This window comes from Canis lupus, chromosome 19, assembly GCF_048164855.1.
Source record: "Canis lupus baileyi chromosome 19, mCanLup2.hap1, whole genome shotgun sequence".
Classification (NCBI taxonomy): Eukaryota; Metazoa; Chordata; class Mammalia; order Carnivora; family Canidae; genus Canis; species Canis lupus.
In genome coordinates this window covers 12,712,258-12,722,497 of record NC_132856.1, presented here as the reverse complement: position 1 = coordinate 12,722,497, position 10,240 = coordinate 12,712,258, and positions in this window count along the sequence as shown.

Here is a 10,240-nt window from a genome sequence, read left to right as displayed (position 1 = left end):
AGATATATTGTCCCTGTGGAAGGAGGAGGAAAAGTGGCTGAGAAACATATATGAAGGGGGTATGGTGAGGAGGTGTGCTTGGCTAACAGAGTTAGAATTACATCCTTTGCTACTTACCTGGTTTTACTTCAGGGGTATTTTTCAACCTAGAATTCCCATTCTAACCTCCGATTCTTCCATTCTCTGCACATTCACCTCCTACTACCTTCTCTTACTAGGTAGAAATCGGCTCCTTTGAGGTTTAGTCTAAGAACCACCTCCTGATTTATCCTTGGGTTTCTGAATTACTGCCTTCCAAATTAATCATTTCTTCTCTGATCCCACAACCCCTTGCTGTACCACTATTTCAAGGTGTCTTAGTATGGCATTCTTGATATTTTTGACTAGAAACTCTTTGGTTTTGAAGACCGCTCTTCATTATAGGATGTTGAACAGCGTCTCTGGCCTCTACTCTTTGGAGGCGGTAGCACTTCCTTCCCTAGTAGTGGCAATCAAAAACGTCTCCAGACATTGTCAAACATCCCCGAGGTGGCAAAATCACCTTTATTTGAAAGTTATCAGTCTTTTAACTATTGTCACCCAATTTCTGAGAGGAGTCCCATACCTAAGCATATTGTTCCAGTTTTTACTTTGGAAAATATTCTTCTGTAACTCAGTATTTCTTAGATTTTATGAGCATTGTAGTCATCTTAGGGGCTTATTAAAACCCAAGTCACTGGCATCCTCCTACTCTTCCTCTTGTTTCTGATTCAGGTAGGGTCCTTGTGTTGGGTCCCAAGATACTCCCTTTCTAACACATTTCTTAAAATGATGTGTATGCTCCTTTTCTGGGGACCACACTTTGAGAATCATTGTCAGTACCATTGCTCAGCACTTCTGCTTCAGCTTTTGCTGGTTAGATTCCCATTAAGGAGGACCATACTTTCTATGTGGTTTCTCTCTGCTCCAACCCTATGCTTTGCACATAGTAAGCCTACATTGAATTGAACAAATAAATCAATGAATCTGAAAGTACTTTGCCAAAGATTAAAAGGATCTACAGATATAAAATGTCATTAGTAAGGTAATGGGATATGCAACAATTTGGGGTCAGGTGAAGACAGTTCTGTTTCCAGAAGTGTTTTGACAGAGTGCTAAATGAAATGCCTCCAGTGAATTTGAATTCATTGTGAGTCAGACAAAGGATTGCTGTAAATTATTCTGTTGTCATGGCATATCAAGGAAGTTGATGGATAAAGGGACATGCTAATGAGACTCTAAGTGACAATGTGAAATGAAATCAATGGTCTCTGAGAGACTTCTTTTGAACAAGAGTTGGGAAAGCATCTATTCTCATCATTGCCAATTATCAGGATCACTAAGCTTTTTAGGAGGTGCATTAACTTGCAAAGAATCTGTTCTTCTGGACCATATCTGCCCAGATATTAGGAGAAAAGTGATGAGAAATGGTCTTGAGGAGTGTAAAAAGGGAGAAGAGTTATTATGCTTCATGATATATTTCATTTCTATGCATTCTATAGCCATGCTTACATTTTCCAAATATATTCACAACTAATACCTTCTGCAATCCCATATAACCCCTTGAAGGTAAGTAAGACAAACATTTTTTTCCAAGTTTAAAAAGAGAGGTTGAGTCACATAAACTTTACTGAAATATAGAAACTCTTCTAGGTGAAAAAGAGAAACAGAGGCATAGGATCTTTAAGGGCAAAAATAAACTTATAAATGAAATACAATGTTTAAAACAGAGCTGAGAAAATAAGTATCTTGAATCTTAGAAGGGGGTCCTTCAAAAAAGACTATACCATGCACATTGAATACACCTGCATTTTTTCAGCTAAATCTTTTATTCCTTCTTTCATTTGTTCCTGCTTTCTTTTCCTTGGGAATGCCCTTGTTTAAAGCCTGGAATCCTTTTGTCCAATTGTTACAAGACTACATTTTTACTCTTCAGGTGTTAGTCAAATGTTACTTCTTCCAAGAGGCCATTTCTCAGTACTCTCTTTTAAGTTATCCCCAACCCTTCAGACATAGCACCCTGCTGATTTCATTCATAGAGCTCATCACAATCTGATACTAGCTTGTGAAATTGTTTCTCTATCTCTTATTGGTCTTCTCTCACTGGAATGTAAACTCCTTAAAGGTAGGGGCGTTGTTTGGCTTATCTATCCTTATATTGAAAGCACCTTAACGCAGTGCTTCAAAATAACAGACACTTAGTGCATATTTGTTGACTGAATGGATTCATCGTTCATTGAGTTCCTGTCATGGTCCATGTGCCAATAACAATAATAAACACAGTTTTTGCCTCAAAGAAACTAATCCCTGATGCCTTGAGATCATTTGAAGCAGGGCCAATCTCTGTTTTCCCTTGGCTGCACATTATGAGTCTTTTATTACTGTTGCATTAATAGTCTTACAGTAGCTAAAAGATACCAATGATCAATAGATCATTTAATAAGAAGAAATAGAGCATAATTATTAACAGACTAGGTGTTGCAGCCAGATTTCATGGTTCTGCCATTTACTGACTGTATGGCTTTGGGCAAGTTACTTAACCTCTCTGAGGTTCAGCTTCCTCATCTGAAATACAGATAAAAATATCACCTTTGTTCTAAGGACTTAGTAAGTAGTATGTGTAAAGTGCTTAAAGTAGTGTCTCATCAATACTAGGTATATTATTAATGTAAGTTATAATTATATATAGCCAAGGTGAGAATGCCACTCAAAATCAGATTCCATATAGATCAAGTTAGTGCAGTTCAAGAGATAACCCTCAAAAGCCATGATCACCAGTTGAGAATATTAAGGGATGCAGGGCAAAGTTATCTTAGACATATACATGTTAAGCTAATATATTTTACCTTTACCCTCAAACCTATTTAAATTTCACATGGAGAGTATATTTAAATTTCTTTTTTAAAAAAGATTTTATTTATTTATTCATTCATGAGGCACAGAGAGAGAGAGAGAGAGAGACACGCAGAGGGAGAAGCAGGCTCCATGCAGGGAGCCCGATGTGGAACTCGATCCGGGGACTCCAGGATCATGCTCTGGGCTGAAGGCAGGCCTAAACCGCTGAGCTACCCAGGAATTCCCCAATATATTTCAATTTCAAGGAAAACAGAATGAACTTAAGAAAATTAATAGCTCTCATAAGATGTCATGTGATAAAGCATTAAAGCCACCTGTGATAGTCTGTGCTGAAAAGGGTGACATATGGTTCCACACATTCTAAGCATGCTTTCATTTAAAGGGACTTAAAATGTTTCCATACAGATCCAACAGCAAAGGGAGGAATAAGTAAAGAGAAGAGCTACATCTCAAATAGGAGTTATACATATATCATAAGTGCTGCCTTAGCAGCAATAGCTTTTGGCTCAAAGGATTACATTAGAATCACTAGAATCACAACTGAACAGAGATGAAATCAAGTTAGAAACTCAACGTGTGAGAAGAAAGCAACAAGATTGGTCAGTTTAAAGACTAATAACCCCACACAAGCCAGAAATGAATCCATGTAAACAACTCCCTTTTAAAACAATAGCAAAGATCTTTTTACATTATTTTATTAATGTATCATTTCTGTTGTGTGAAAATGTTTGACATCTCTAAAAATTAAGGATCTTAAGAAAAGGTAACAGCAGTAATAATTTAAGTTATACAATGCAATAACAGTGCACTTGAGATGTGTATGTTCATGTTAACCAGAAAGTAAATTTTCTGAAAACCTTAATTTTGCACATAAAGTATGTGTCTTTGGTTAAATGTCCCCAAAACCTTTTCCAGATTGTTTAAAGAAGTCATCATGCTATCACTTGAGCTATTTAATCTCGTTTATGTTCTCTTTATATAGCAGCCACTAGCTGTTTCCGCTTTCTCATTTTCAGACCTTTCACAATTATTGCCAAAAAGCATATCCATTTGACTGCTCTGTTGTAATTTTGCTAGTTCTTTTATTATACCGCTCAATCTTATTCCTACTTCTGTAGAATTCATACTGTTAATCTGTGTCTTTTAGATAGTCTGTTAACCTACAGATGACATTATTTTTTCAGCTTTATGTCTAGACTTCACCATCCTACCTATTGACTCCCAAATGTCATCTTATCTAGCTCACTGAAAAATCCCATGCTGTCACTTCTACAATAATTTAATATATAAGTATCCTAATGAATGACACTTTTATTTTCCTTGTTTATTTTTCAAAAGCAAAAATATCAAATTATAATTTCTTGGCATGAAAATATATCAGAGACCTAGTGTTAACAACAGTGACAACAGAAAGGCATTATGAGGAATATGATCCTGTTTTTTATTGAAGTAAAAGATGTATTTTGTGCATAGAATAGCACTAAAGGGCTAGATCAATCCATTCACTGATTATCTCTTAAGACTGAGATTTTAGGAAGATTTCAATTTGTATCTATTTTCTTTCTGTACTTTTTCTTGATGGTCAACATCCACTAGCTTTATTATCAGAAAAAAAAAAAAAACAATAAAGTCTTGTTTTCTTATTGACCAAACAAAGAAAAATATCTATTTTACTGAAAGAAAGGAGATAGCTGTGATATAAGCTTGATGGGTTTAATGGTAATAAATGTTTAGTACCAATTATGTGTAAGTCATAAGAGTAACAGAATAGAAAAAAGTGAAAGATGAGCCTCAAACCTTAAGGTGCTTCACATTAACCTAGACATTGCAATAAATGATTAAAAAATCATGACACTCTATTTATTTTTTATTGAAAAATATTGAAGCCCTTTTTAATCAGTGTCAGGAATTCTTGCATGGAGATATCTTTAAACTATCAAACCCTTGTATTTTTGTAGCTAACATTTTAGTGGAAGAGACAGGCTACCAGCAAATGAACATCCTGCATGGCAGTAGTAAGTGTGAAGTAATACAATACAGGCTAAGCATAGAGAGAGTGACAGAGCGATGACATTTCAGATAGGGCATTAAGGAGCATCTTCTCTTAGGAAGAAAGATTTTAGCAGAGACAGACCTAAGGTGTCTCTCTCAGAGGACAGCAGAGGGAACTACCAGTGCAAAGGCCCTGAGGTAGAACATGTGAACAGCATTTGAAGTAACTCAAGAACCACTGTGGCTGCAGAATGAAATCAAGAGGCAATGTGATAGAAAATGAAATCAAAGAGTTGGGGTGAGGTGGGAAACAAATCAATACAACCTTACAGGTCAGACTAAAGATTTTTAACAACTTGTAAGAAGCAATTGAAAGGTTGAGGGAAATAGAGTGATATAATCTTATTTATAGTATAAAAGAATCATCTGGCTCTCCTATAAAGAATAGTTTTGGAAATTGAAAAGGAGGAAACATGACCTCTTTCTTGAGAGATGATAGTTTAGGCCAGTGGCTGGCAAACTACAACCCATGACCAAATCCATTCCATTGACTGCTTTGTGATTTAGTCTGAGAGCTAATAATAGTTACTGCATTTCTTAAAGATTTTATTTATTTATTTATTTGTTTGTTTGTTTGTTTATGTATTTATTTATTTAAGAGAGAATGAGAACATGCACAGGGGGCAGGGCAGTGGGAGAGGGAGAGGGACAAGCAGACTCCCCGCTGAGCAAGGAGCCTGGTTCAGGGCTCAATTCCAGGACCTTAAGATCATGACCTGAGCTGAAGTAGACACCCAACTGACTGAGCCACCCAGGTGCCTCTCTGCATTTTTAAGTGGTTATATAAGTACCAACATAAAATCCTTGGTTTTGCCTCTTGACTACAAAGTTTAGGATATTTACTCTCCAACTTTTTTTTTTTTTTTTTTTTTTTAATTTTTATTTATTTATGATAGTCACAGAGAGAGAGAGAGAGGCAGAGACACAGGCAGAAGGAGAAGCAGGCTCCATGCACTGGGAGCCCGACGTGGGATTCGATCCCGGGTCTCCAGGATCGCGCCCTGGGCCAAAGGCAGGCGCCAAACCGCTGCGCCACCCAGGGATCCCTACTCTCCAACTTTTTAAGAAAAAAATTGCCCATTTCTGACATCAGTAACAATGTTCAGCCTTAGGCCCATGCAGTATAATCATTTATTATTTCTCCATGCAAATTTTTATTCTGGAAATAAGATGACAGATGGAATGAAGGACAGGGCATGGGGAAGAAATACATAGTTGAATTTGGGAGGTCAAGTGACAAGATTTGCTTTTGACTCAGATGATGTGAGAGGAGTCAAGATGATTCTAGGAGTTTTGGTTTGAACAACTAGGTTGGATGATGATGTCCACTTTTGAGCTGGCAATAAATGGGAAGGAAGATGTTGCCAGGTAGAGGGAATTGAGAGTGTTGTTTTGGACATGTTAATTTCAGGGTTCCTATTAGATGTCCTCATAGAGATGTCTAATGAATGCCAAGAGGTGATGCAAGCAATATGTGCCATAGAATTTCAGAAGAGGGCTGGGGACATGGGGGCTGCTACATAGTGTATTTGGCATATGAAAAAGACTAGTAATTATAATGAAGATAGTAATAATTATTTTTAATAATAATAAGGCCTTAATCTTTTTGAAACATTGTGTATAGTACATGGCAGCCATGAACATGAATCTGGCAGACCTCCAACTATGAGGAACATAACTGGTAGCCCCAGCTGGTGAGCTCTGAAATCCATTGCGTGGGAGCACTGAAGCTGCACCTCCCATGGATGACTCCTAGTGGAGGACTGAGCACAGCAGGGATTCTAAAGCAGGTGGGACTCCTTTAATGACTAACTATAACTCCAGGACACCCCCTCAGCCTTGCTGAAACTTTGTGAGACCGTATGGCAGTTAAGGGCACTTCCACCCAACATTTCTTCTAGAGTCAGGCTGGCATCACAGTCCTATAGCTCCATTTTTTGAGTCTTGTCCCTTTATCTGTCACATGGCCATTTCCCATATCAAATCCATGCAAGTTTAATCTTCTCTGATTTCTGTTTTAGATACCTGAACTAAACCCAGTCACTGATATATGCCATTGAACTTTGAGTGATATAGGCATCAGGGACACTGATCCCTGTGCAGCTGAAAATCTACATATAACTTTTGACTTCCACAAAACTAAGTTGCTAATGCCACCTGTTGTCCAGAAGACTCATCAATTATGTAAACAGTTAATGAATATTCTGTTTGTTATACATACTATATACTGTATTCTTATAATAGAGTAAGCTAGAGAAAAGAAAATGTTATTAAAAAATCATAAGAGAAAATATATTTATAGAACTGTACTGTATTTATTTTAAAAATCCACAAAAAGGTAGAACTGTACAGTTCAAATACATGCTGTTTGAGGATCAAGTATATTATCTCACTTAAATCTCCTCAAGCATTGTTCAAAAACTCTTTAAAATAAAATAAGTTCTTTTATTATTCTCATATTAGAGACCAGGTAAAGAGGTAAAGTGTTTTTTTATAGTTTTCAGCCATTATGTTCACAAGTTATTTTTGTATGCCTGCTGTTGTCAAAACCCAGAGATGGAGGTGATTTTCCTATTCTAAAGCTTGTGGTTAACCAATATGTTATAGTAGTCTTCTCAGTTGGGAGCAGTTTTTCCGGGAGATATTTAACAGTGTCTGTAGACATTCACACAAGTGGGTGGGGTGCTGCTTAGCATCTAGTTGGTGAAGGCCAGGAGTGATGCTAACCATCCTGTAATGCACAGGACAGCCGAATCAACAAAGGATTATCCAGCATCAAATAACAGTAGTTCTGAGGCTGAGAAACTCTACATGACACCAATCAAAACTGCTACAGATGAAAAAGTAGTCAGATCCCCGAGATTTATATGAGTATTAGGACAAGCAGGGCAGTGAAGGGTAGAAAAGTAAAAATAAATAAATGAATAAGCTCACTCTTCGTATCTAAATAAAGAAGAAGTAGCAAAAATAACTTTAATTAATTAAATTGTAAATGTCTACTGTGTGAAAAATCTCACACTCTGCATGGCTAAGGAGAATGGGAGCCAGAAAAAAAATAACTGGTTTGGGCTAATTTTAAAATAAGTTGACTTTTGCTGAGCAAGTACCATTTGAGCATTGCCTAGAAAAACAAAAACAGTTTATATGTAACATATATATTTGCATACTTAGTTATGGGCCAGGCATTTATGCTAAGCATTTTATAAGATATATATTATTATTGAGCTGACTTTAAAGATGAGAAAACTGAGACTTTTAAGTAATTGAACTACAGGTGGAACCTAGAGCCTGAACCTGGAACCCTGTGCTCTAAAACTTTATTCTGAATGAGAGACATGATGTGGTTATTAATAAGAACACTCTTCAAATTTCAAGAGAGTTGATGTTAATAAATCATAAGGCAGCTGTCATTTAACTGATGACTATCCATTAATTTGATTTTTTTTTTTACCACCATTTTCTTTTACTTTTTTTTGTATGTAATCCTTGGTAGCTCTAGTACTTGAATGCAGGGTTTTATTAAAAACAAACAAGCAAACAAAAAAAGCAACAAGGAACAAACAACCCCTGTAGGTTTCTTTATTTTGACATGTATATATGTTGTGTTGTATATACTAAATATGGATAATAATATGTTGTGGGTTGAGCAGGTGGTGCTAATGAATGGTAAAAGCACATTATGTTGATTACTTTTTTGTATCACATGGACAATACAGATTGGCAGTTATTTTCATTTGCATTTTGGATATCAGTTGGTTAGCAGCAGCTTCACTTTTAATTTATACTTTTGTAGAGATAGGTATTTTATTGATTGGATCCATACTTAAGAGTTTCATAAAACCATCACTTTCTGCAGGAAAGAGTTTCCCTAGAGAATTTTAAAATTCTGCTTTTCAGAACAATAAACAATGGCTTTGTCATTTCTTGTTATAGCATTTATATAGTATTCCATTGTAGAGAGAACTTAATAATCATTAATAAAGATATTTGCTAAGATTTTTCTAGAGAACTGAGCTGCTTGATAAAAATCAATATCAAGTAGCGAGGGAAATATTTTGGTCATTTTTTTTCTGGGTACATTTTCCCTATTACATTGGTACTTAATTCTCTTGCATGAGTTTTATTGGATGTTGGAAATATTTCTTGGAAAATACACTGGAAAAAATATACAAACACACACCTGGAAAATACACTTGGAAAAAATATGTATATATTCATTCTGGAGAAGAAATGAAAGAAATGAAGACTGGCAGTTTGCACAGAGAACAGAAAACATTTTGAAGAAAGTTCTATTATAGGCTATTTATTTATTTAGAAATAGACTCGACTGATAAGGATACTATTAATCACAGTGGCTAAAATTTATTAAGCATTATCTATGCTAAACATTTCATCTTTAGTGAGTCTTCACATCACACATCCTGAGAGGTTGCTTCTAAATTTCCCATTTTACAAATAAGGAAAGAAATATATAGTTAGGTTAAGTAACTTGTTCATTTAGTAAGTGGCAGAGCTTACTAACCCAGGTGATCTGCTTCCAGGTAGGAAAATCTTAGCCAAAAGAACTGCAAACAAGGTTGTCCTTTGCTGCATCTCTCATTGAACCCCATACAATGACCATTCAGTAAATAAGCATTGAGCAGAATGACCCACTGCACCAACTATATGGAGTTAAGGACCCAGTAGACCGGGTGCTAACTTACAGTATTAAAAGTTTTGGAGAACAATTAAGTCTACCTCTTTGTGTTCATTGTAAAATTTAATGGACCACATTATATAATCTCTGCCGCCCTTCTTTACAAGCTCAATAAATACTCCAAAGGAAAATGTCATTGGGTTCAGTATTGTTCATGTCTCTTTTAGGTGCATTCTGAATGCACAGAACTAAAGCCATTTCTTGAAACAGAAGTATGAAGATATAAAGATCTTCTTTCATAGATGGGATGCTCTTCTATGCCTTCTATTTAGAAGCACAGAAATAAAAGTAGGTATCCACTCTGTGGGTCTCACATAATTGACCTGATACCAAAAGAATATATTAAATATGAGTTAGTAGGAGCAAGTTCAATAAGTATAATTTATTATACTTATAGTATATACTTATAGTATACTTATAGTATAAACTATTCCTGCATCTTCAGGATTAGTGCCACAGAACATGAATGAGGATGGCCATAGTAGAAGGTCAGGTTTATCATGTGAGAGAATCTTCCACATGCTGGACACCTGAATGTGTCTTATGGTGCATCTACATTTTCCTAAATTGAGCCATACAATAATTTAATATAGTGAGCTAATAAGGACATCAAAATAG